Source organism: Brassica napus, chromosome A7 (genome assembly GCF_020379485.1).
Source record: "Brassica napus cultivar Da-Ae chromosome A7, Da-Ae, whole genome shotgun sequence".
Lineage (NCBI taxonomy): Eukaryota > Viridiplantae > Streptophyta > Magnoliopsida > Brassicales > Brassicaceae > Brassica > Brassica napus.
The window spans coordinates 2,705,359-2,716,007 of NC_063440.1; the positions used below are offsets into that span (position 1 = coordinate 2,705,359).

The window sequence follows — 10,649 nt, forward strand, 5'->3', positions numbered from 1 at the left end:
AAGGCCTATAATCTTTAGTGTTGTTTTAATATTTCTAACCACATTCTACATTTGCATTAATGTATTTTAAGCTCTTTTTCATGGTAAATGGGAATCGTTATAATTTGTTTATCAATTAATTTAGTAAAACTTCATAATACTCCCTAAATCGATGAAATAACTGCTATAAAATAACTATTTTCTTGAAAAACGGAGACAACAAAGGCTCCAAAACTCTTTGAACATCATCATATGTTAGTGCAAGATGCAACTATGCATTAGAACAATATTGTTATATTTTTTGAAATTTTCTCAAAATCCATGTGTTAACCTCTTCGAAAATATTGAGTTTTTGTTAAATACTTTATATACGGAAGCCTATAATATTTAGTATTGTTTTAAAATTTCTAGCCACATTCTACATTTGTATTAATGTATTTTAAGCTCTTTATCATGGTATATAGAGATCGTTATAATTTTTCATCAATTAATTTAGTAAAACTTCATAATACTCCCTAAATCGATTAAATAACTACAATAAAATAACTATTCTTGAAAAATGGAAACAACAAAGGCTCCAAACCTCGTTGAACATCATCATATTTTAGTGCAGGATGCAGCTATGGATTAAAACAAGGGAAATTGCCCCCCATACACTAGACTTTTACCCTAATTAACCAAATACCCTAAATCCCACAATGTTATACCATTCTCCATAGACACAAACTAGTCACATCATAGGTATTTTCATTTTTTTAGGGTTTTAAACCAATTCACCCTTAAAACAATATAGTCATATTTTTTGAAATTTTCTCAAAATCCATGTGTTAACCTCTTCAAAAATATTGAGTTTTTGGTAAATACTTTATATACTAAGGCCTATAATCTTTAGTGTTGTTTTAATATTTCTAACCACATTCTACATTTGCATTAATGTATTTTAAGCTCTTTTTCATGGTAAATGGGAATCGTTATAATTTTTTATCAATTAATTTAGTAAAACTTCATAATACTCCATAAATCGATGAAATAACTACTATAAAATAACTAATTTCTTGAAAAACGGAGACAACAAAGGCTCCAAAACTCTTTGAACATCATCATATATTAGTACAAGGTGCAACTATGCATTAAAACAATATTGTTATATTTTTTGAAATTTTCTCAAAATCCATGTGTTAACCCCTTCGAAAATATTGAGTTTTTGGTAAATACTTTATATACGTAAGCCTATAATATTTAGTATTGTTTTAAAATTTCAAACCACATTCTACATTTGTATTAATGTATTTTAAGCTCTTTATCATGGTATATAGGGATCGTTATAATTTGTTATCAATTATTTTAGTAAAACTTCATAATACTCCCTAAATCAATTAAATAACTACAATAAAATAACTATTCTTGAAAAATGGAAACAACAAAGGCTCCAAACCTCGTTGAACATCATCATATTTTAGTGCATGATGCAGCTATAGATTAAAACAAGGGAAATTGCACCCCATACACTAGACTTTTACCCTAATTAACCAAATACCCTAAATCCCACAATGTTATACCATTCTCCATAGACACAAACTATTCACATCATAGGTATTTTCATTTTTTTAGGGGTTTAAACCAATTCACCCTTAAATCAATATAGTCATATTTTTGAAAATTTTCTCAAAATCCATGTGTTGACCTCTTCAAAAATATTGAGTTTTTGGTAAATACTTTATATACTAAAGCCTATAATCTTTAGTGTTGTTTTAATATTTCTAACCACATTCTACATTTGCATTAATGTATTTTAAGCTCTTTTTCATGGTAAATGGGAATCGTTATAATTTTTTTATCAATTAATTTAGTAAAACTTCATAATACTTTATAAATCGGTGAAATAACTACTATAAAATAACTAATTTCTTGAAAAATGGAGACAACAAAGGCTCCAAAGCTCTATGAACATCATCATATGTTAGTGCAAGATGCAACTATGCATTAAAACAATATTGTTATATTTTTTGAAATTTTCTCAAAATCCATGTGTTAACCCCTTCGAAAATATTGAGTTTTTTAGTAAATGTTTTATATACGGAAGCCTATAATATTTAGTATTGTTTTAAAACTTCAAACCACATTCTACATTTGTATTAACGTATTTTAAGCTCTTTATCATGGTATATAGGGATCGTTATAATTTTTTTATCAATTAATTTAGTAAATCTTCATAATACTCCCTAAATCGATTAAATAACTACAATAAAATAACTATAAAATAACTATGTTCTTGAAAAACGGAGACAACCAAGGCTCTAAACCTTGTTGAACATCATCATATGTTAGTGCAGGATGCAACTATGCATTAAAACAATATAGTCATATTTTTTGAAATTTTCTCAAAATCCATGTGTTCTCTTCAAAATATTGAGTTTTTGGTAAATACTTTATATACTGAAGCCTATAATCTTTAGTGTTGTTTTAAAATTTCTAAGCACATTCTACATTTGTATTAATGTATTTTAAGCTCTTTTTCATGGTATATGGGAATCGTTATAATATTTTAATCAATTAATTTAGTAAAACTTCATAATACTCCCTAAATCGATGAAATAACTACTATAAAATAACTATTTTCTTAAAAAACGGAGACAACAAAGGCTCCAAAACTCTTTGAACATCATCATATGTTAGTGCAAGATGCAACTATGCATTAGAAAAATATTGTTATATTTTTTGAAATTTTCTCAAAATCCATGTGTTAACCCCTTCGAAAATATTGAGTTTTTGGTAAATACTTTATATACGGAAGCCTATAATATTTAGTATTGTTTTAAAATTTCAAACCACATTCTAAATTTGTATTAATGTATTTTAAGCTCTTTATCATGGTATATAGGGATCGTTATAATTTTTTTATCAATTAATTTAGTAAAACTTCATAATACTCTCTAAATCGATTAAATAACTACAATAAAATAACTATGTTCTTGAAAAACGGAGACAACCAAGGCTCTAAACCTCGTTGAACATTATCATATGTTAGTGCAGGATGCAACTATGCATTAAATCAATATAGTCATATTTTTTGAAATTTTCTCAAAATCCATGTGTTAACCTCTTCAAAATATTGAGTTTTTGGTAAATACTTTATATAATGAAGCCTATAATCTTTAGTGTTGTTTTAAAATTTCAAACCACATTCTACATTTGTATTAATGTATTTTAAGCTCTTTTTCATGGTATATGGGAATGGTTATAATTTCTTTATCAATTAATTTATTAAAACTTCATAATACTCCATAAATCGATGAAATAACTACTATAAAATAATTATTTTCTTGAAAAACAGAGACATAAAAGGCTCCAAACCTCGTTGAACATCATCATATGTTAGTGCCGGATGATGCTATGCATTAAAACAATATAGTCATATTTGTTTGAAATTTTCTCAAAATCCATGTGTTAAACCCTTCGAAAATATTGAGTTTTTGGTAAATATTTTATATACTGAAGCCTATAATCTTTAGTGTTGTTTTAAAATTTCAAACCACATTTTACATTTGTATTAATGTATTTTAAGCTTTTTTCATGGTATATGGGAATGGTTATAATTTGTTTATCAATTAATTTATTAAAACTTCATAAAACTCCATAATTGATGAAATAACTAGTATAAAATAACTATTTTCTTGAAAAACGGAGACAACAAAGGCTCCAAAACTCTTTGAACATCATCATATATTAGTGTAAGATGCAACTATGCATTGAAACAATATTATTATATTTTTTGAAATCTTCTCAAAACCAATGTGTTAACAACCCCTTCGAAAATATTGTGTTTTTGGTAAATACTTAATATACTGAGGCCTATAATCTTTAGTGTTTTTTTTTTAATTTCTAACCACATTCTACATTTGTATTAATATATTATAAGCTCTTTTCATGGTATATATGAATCGTTATAATTTGTTTATCAATTAATTTAGTAAAACTTCATAATACTCCCTAAATCGACGAAATAACTATAATAAAATAACTATTTTCTTGAAAAACGGAGACAATCAAGGCTCCAAACCTCGTTGAACATCATCATATGTTAGTGCAGGATGCAGCTATGCATTAAAACAATATAGTCATATTTTTTGAAATTTTCTCAAAATCCATGTGTTAACACCCCTTCGAAATTATTGAGTTTTTGGTAAATACTTTATATACTGAACCTATAATCTTTAGTATTGTTTTAAAATTTCTAAAAACATTTTACATTTGTGTTAATATATTTTAAGCTCTTTTTCATGGTATATGGGAATCATTATAATTTTTTTTCAATTAATTTAGTAAGATTTCTTAATACTCCCTAAATCGATGAAATAACTACTATAAAATAACTATTTTCTTGAATAACGGAGACAACAAACCTCATCAAAAATATTGAGTTTTTGGTAAATACTTTATATACTAAAGCCTATAATATTTAGTTATGTTTTAATATTTTTAACCACATTCTACATTTGTATTAATATATTTTAAGCTCTTTTTCATGGTATATGGGAATCGTTATAATTTTTTTATCAATTAATTTAGCAAAACTTTGTAATATTCCCTAAATCGATGAAATAACTACAATAAAGTAACTATTTTCTTGAAATACAGAGACAACAAAGGCTCCAAACCTCGTTGAACATCATCATATGTTATTGCCGGATGCAGCTAGCTATTCATTAAAACAATATAATCATATTTTTTGAAATTTTCTCAAAATCCAAGTGTTAACCCCTTCGACAATATTGAGTTTTTGGTAAATACTTTATATACTGAACCTATAATCTTTAATTTTTTTTTAAGATTTCTAACCACATTCTACATTTGTATTAATGTATTTTAAGCTCTTTATCATGGTCTATGAGAATCATTATAATTTTTTTATCAATTAATTTTGTAAAACTTCATAATACTCCCTAAATCGATGAAATAGCTACTATAAAATGACTATTTTTTCTTGAAAAACGAAGACAACAAAGCCTCCAAACCTCATTGAACATCATCATATAGTAGTGCAGGATGCAACTATGCATTAAAACAATATAGTCATATTTTTTGAAATTTTCTCAAAATCCATGTGTTAACAACCTCTTCAAAAATATTGAGTTTTTGGTAAATACTTTATATACTAAAGCTTATAATCTTTAGTGTTGTTTTAATATTTCTAACCGCATTCTACATTTGTATTAATGTATTTTAAACTATTTTTCATGGTATATGGGAATCGTTATAATTTTTTTATCAATTAATTTTGTAAAACTTTGTAATATTTCCTAAATCGATGAAATATCTACAATAAAATAACTATTTTCTTGAAATACAGAGACAACAAAGGCTCCAAACCTCGTTGAACATCATCATATGTTAGTGCCGGATGCAGCTAGCTATGCATTAAAACAATATAATCATATTTTTTGAAATTTTCTCAAAATCCATGTGTCCCCTTTGAAAATATTGAGTTTTTGGTAAATACTTTATATACTGAACCTAAAATCTTTAGTTTTGTTTTAAAAATTTTAACCACATTCTACATTTGTATTAACGTATTTTAAGCTTTTTATCATGGTATATGGGAATCGTTATAATTTTGTTTTCAATTAATTTAGTAAAACTTCATAATACTCTATAAATTGATTAAATAACTAAAATAAAATAATTATTTTCTTGAAAAAAAACAGAGACAACAAAGACTCCAAACCTCGTTGAACATCATCATATGGTACTGCAGGATGCATTAAAACAATATAGTCATATTTTTTGAAATTTTCTCAAAATCCATGTGTTAACCCCTTCGAAAATATTGAGTTTTTGGTAAATACTTTATATACTGAACCTATAATCTTTAGTTTTGTTTTAAAATTTCTAACCACATTCTACATTTGTATTAATATATTTTAAGCTCTTTATCATGGTATATGGGAATCGTTATACTTTTCTTATCAATTTATTTAGTAAAACTTCATAATACTCCCTAAATCGATTAAATAACTACAATAAAATAACTATTTTCTTGAAAAACGGAGACAACAAAGGCTCCAAACCTCGTTGAACATCATCATATGGTAGTGCATGATGCAACTATGCATTAAAACAATATAGTAATATTTTTTGAAATTTTCTCAAAATCCATATGTAACCCTTCGAAAATATTGAGTTTTTGGTAAATACTTTATATACTGAACCTAAAATCTTTAGTTTTGTTTTAAAAATTTTAACCACATTCTACATTTGTATTAACGTATTTTAAGCTTTTTATCATGGTATATGGGAATCGTTATAATTTTTTTTTCAATTAATTTAGTAAAACTTCATAATACTCTCTAAATTGATTAAATAACTAAAATAAAATAATTATTTTCTTGAAAAAAAACAGAGACAACAAAGACTCCAAACCTCGTTGAACATCATCATATGGTACTGCAGGATGCATTAAAACAATATAGTAATATATTTTGAAATTTTCTCAAAATCCATATGTAACCCTTCGAAAATATTGAGTTTTTGGTAAATACTTTATATACTGAAGCCTATAATCTTTAGTGTTATTTTAAATTTCTAACCACATTTTACATTTGTATTAATGTATTTTAAGCTCATTTTCAGGGTATATGGGAATCGTTATAATTTTTTATCAATTAATTTAGTAAAACTTTGTAATATTCTCTAAATCGATGAAATAACAACAATAAAGTAACTATATTCTTGAAATACAGAGACAACAAAGGCTCCAAACCTCGTTGAACATCATCATATGTTAGTGTCGGATGCAGCTAGGTATGCATTAAAACAATATAATCATATTTTTTGAAATTTTCTCAAAATCCATGTGTTAACCCCTTCAAAAATATTGAGTTTTTGGTAAATACTTTATATACTGAACCTATAATCTTTAATTTTGTTTTAAAATTTCTAACCACATTCTACATTTGTATTAATGTATTTTAAGCTCTTTATCATGGTATATGGGAATCGTTATAATTTTTTATCAATTAATTTTGTAAAACTTCATAATACTCCTTAAATCGATTAAATAACTACAATGAAAGAACTATTTTCTTGAAAAACGGAGACAATAAAGCCTCCAAACCACGCTGCACATCATCATATAGTAGTGCTGGATGCAACTACGCATTAAAACAATATAGTCATATTTTTTGAAATTTTCTCAAAATCCATGTGTTAACTAACCCCTGCGAAAATATTGAGTTTTTGGTAAATACTTTATATACGGAAGCCTATAATATTTAGTATTGTTTTAAAATTTCAAACCACATTCTACATTTGTATTAATGTATTTTAAGCTCTTTATCATGGTATATAGGGATCGTTATAATTTTTTTATCAATTAATTTAGTAAAACTTCATAATACTCCATAATTCAATTAAATAACTACAATAAAATTACTATGTTCTTGAAAAACGGAGACAACCAAGGCTCTAAACCTCGTTGAACATCATCATATGTTAGTGCAGGATGCAACTATGCATTAAAACAATATAGTCATATTTTTTGAAATTTTCTCAAAATCCATGTGTTAACCTCTTCAAAAATATTGAGTTTTTGGTAAATACTTTATATACTGAACCTATAATCTTTAGTTTTGTTTTAAAATTTCTAACAACATTCTTCATTTGTATTAATATATTTTAAACTCTTTTTCATGGTATATGGGAATCATTATAATTTTTTTATCAATTAATTTAGTAAAACTTCTTAATACTCCCTAAATCGATGAAATAACTACTATAAAATAACTATTTTCTTGAAAAGCGGAGACAACAAAGGCTCTAAACCTCCTTGAACATCATCATAGGTTAGTGCAGGATGCAACTATGCATTAAAATAATATTTTCATATTTTTGACATTTTCTCAAAATCAATGTGTTAACCCTCTTCAAAAATATTGAGTTTTGGTAAATATTTTATATACTAAAGCCTATAATATTTAGTGTTGTTTAAATATTTTTAACCACATTCTACATTTGTATTAATGTATTTTAAGCTCTTTTTCATGGTATATGGGAATCGTTATAATTTTTTTATCAATTAAATTAGCAAAACTTTGTAATATTCCCTAAATCGATGAAATAACTACAATAAAGTAACTATTTTCTTGAAATACCGAGATAACAAAGGCTCCAAACCTCGTTGAACATCATCATATGTTATTGCCGGATGCAGCTAGCTATTCATTAAAACAATATAATCCTATTTTTTGAAATTTTCTCAAAATCCATGTGTTAACCCCTTCGAAAATATTGAGTTTTTGGTAAATACTTTATATAGTGAACCTATAATCTTTAGTTTTGTTTTAAAATTTCTAACTACATTTTACATTTGTATTAATGTATTTTAAGCTCTTTATCATGGTATATGAGAATCATTATAATTTTTTTATCAATTAATTTTGTAAAACTTTATAATACTCTCTAAATCGAAGAAATAACTACTATAAAATGACTATTTTTTCTTGAAAAACGGAGACAACAAAGCCTCCAAACCTCATTGAACATCATCATATAGTAGTGCAGGATGCAACTATACATTAAAACAATATAGTATTACTTTTTGAAATTTTCTCAAAATCCATGTGTTAACAACCTCTTCAAAAATATTGAGTTTTTGGTAAATCTTTATATATAAAAAACAGTTTCCTTCTCTCTTAGGAGGTCCACGTCGCCATCCACGTCATCAATTCAGATGCTGTCGTGCCGACACCTGTCCCATGAGGTCGAAACTCAGCGTATCATTTAATCAAGTGTGTGGATATTTTATGGGCTTCATCTTAATTTGGGCTTTGTTATTGAAATTTAACGTTGGCCCGGTTACGTTCTTAGGGTTCTTATCGTTCTTCGATCTCTGCCATACGGAGAGACATATCTGCTTCTGTGGCTTCACGGATTCTGTTCCTGTGTTTGGATCACGTCCTTTAGCCTTCTTTCGATCACTCGAAACAAAACTACTTCCAGATCAATCGCATTAAACATGTTTTTAATTCCTTTGGCCACGATCTACACTTTAATGTGTGTTGATCTTCGGTGTTTCTACTGGTATAAAAAGATATGCTTTCTTCCTCTCAAAACCATTCTCTCTCTTTTTCATCTCTCTTTGCGATTTCTCTGAGATTCCAAGTTCCCGTTGTTATTGTTCAGAATTGCTACTGTTTATGTATCTGACCGGAGCTAGATACGGCGGTGTTGGGCTATTCCAGAAAGCAACAGGACTTGAATCGCTTCATCTCAACGGCTGCAGTTTCAGCAACCGTAAAAACAACAAAGAAAGCTTATTTCCTTCAAATGGCTAGCTCCTCTGATCTGAAGTAGGTTCATGTTCTTCCACCGTTGAGGTTAAGTTGCCGCGTTTAGCTCTAACTGGAAGTTCGCCGTATGTCTCTCTTTGGTAACGGAGCTTACGTATTCCTCTAAGGGATCCCAATCTCAATCACCACCACACCGTTGTTCATGAAGGAATTGGATTCCCTTGCTGGGTTCTTCCAGATCTTATGTCTTTTCCTGAGTGATTCAGACAAGATGCTTACGACAAGGTAAAGTCTTTTGTCCTAAAAAAAAAAAGAGTCTTTTGTCCTTTTTGGTAGTAATTGTTGTCTTATTGTGAAGGATTTGGATTGAAGATGTATTTTTTTTCAAAATGATTGGCAGCTTGATGTGATTGGTATTGACGAAACAGAGAACTGGAGATCTTTATGAGTTTTGCTGCAAAGACGCTGATGATGATGGCAACACTGTTATTGTTGCAGTCGTTGATAGTGATTATTTAAGGTGTTACTTGACATTTTTACTTTAAATCTTTAACATTTTCCGTTGAGCTTTAACTTTAATGATCCTTTCTTGGTAAAATTTAGGAGGAGTTGGTGATGTTCTTGATATTGTACCAATAGATGATTCTGTCACAAAGCTAACTGCAAGGTGTGAGGTTTGTGGACACAAAGGTTTCTTCACTGTGAGGAAGACTTGTGACACCAGAACCGAGTTCATTCGGTGGGATAATAATCAAATTGTCATCAAAGCTTCAAAGTAAGTTTTGGATTCTGACGTAAGAGCTGACACCTGTATGGAGACAGTTGCTACTATGATCTAACTATGACTTGCTGTGGAACGAGCTAAGCATATATTATAGTGAGATTCTGTTCTTTGAAAGTGCCGTGTTGGTTTGTTATTTTTTAGTCTTACAAGTTTTTTTTTTTGTAAAAGGCTTTCATTTTTTTTAATAGTATATTATCTTTAGCAAAAAAAAGGGTATGATTATGATACTAATCTTGATTGCAACATTAAAAAAAATTTAAGAAAATATAAAAAATAAAAGTTATAACACAAGCTTGATAAAACATATACATAAGCGCGCTAAGTTTTGAGAGAGAGTGAAATGTTACTAAAACATATCTTATGCTTTTTGTTCTGAGAAAAAAAAAATCGAAATAACTATCTGAATAGGAACAAAAAATTTGATAAAGGTGGGTTGGATTGAAGACGTTAAGTAGTGACTAACTAAGGAAAATAATAATATTATCAACACTCTATATACTAAAATAGTTTATGTTTCAATTAACCATTTCATAAAAATGATGTATCAAAAATTACTAAACAAGTTTAACATAATTATAATAAAATCTATACATAAAGCT

General features: G+C 27.6%; 1 long non-coding RNA gene across 2 annotated transcripts; it reads left to right on the forward strand.

Moving 5' to 3' along the window:
- Positions 1 to 8,789: 8,789 nt before the first annotated feature.
- On the forward strand, positions 8,790 to 10,240 carry LOC125575157. Of its 2 annotated transcripts, XR_001285691.3 has the most exons (4): positions 8,811 to 9,057; positions 9,160 to 9,551; positions 9,667 to 9,786; positions 9,870 to 10,240. It is a non-coding gene; the product is annotated as an uncharacterized LOC125575157 (long non-coding RNA). The 2 variants fall into 2 exon arrangements; XR_007315150.1 differs by having other exon boundaries at positions 8,790 to 9,551.
- Positions 10,241 to 10,649: the final 409 nt, after the last annotated feature.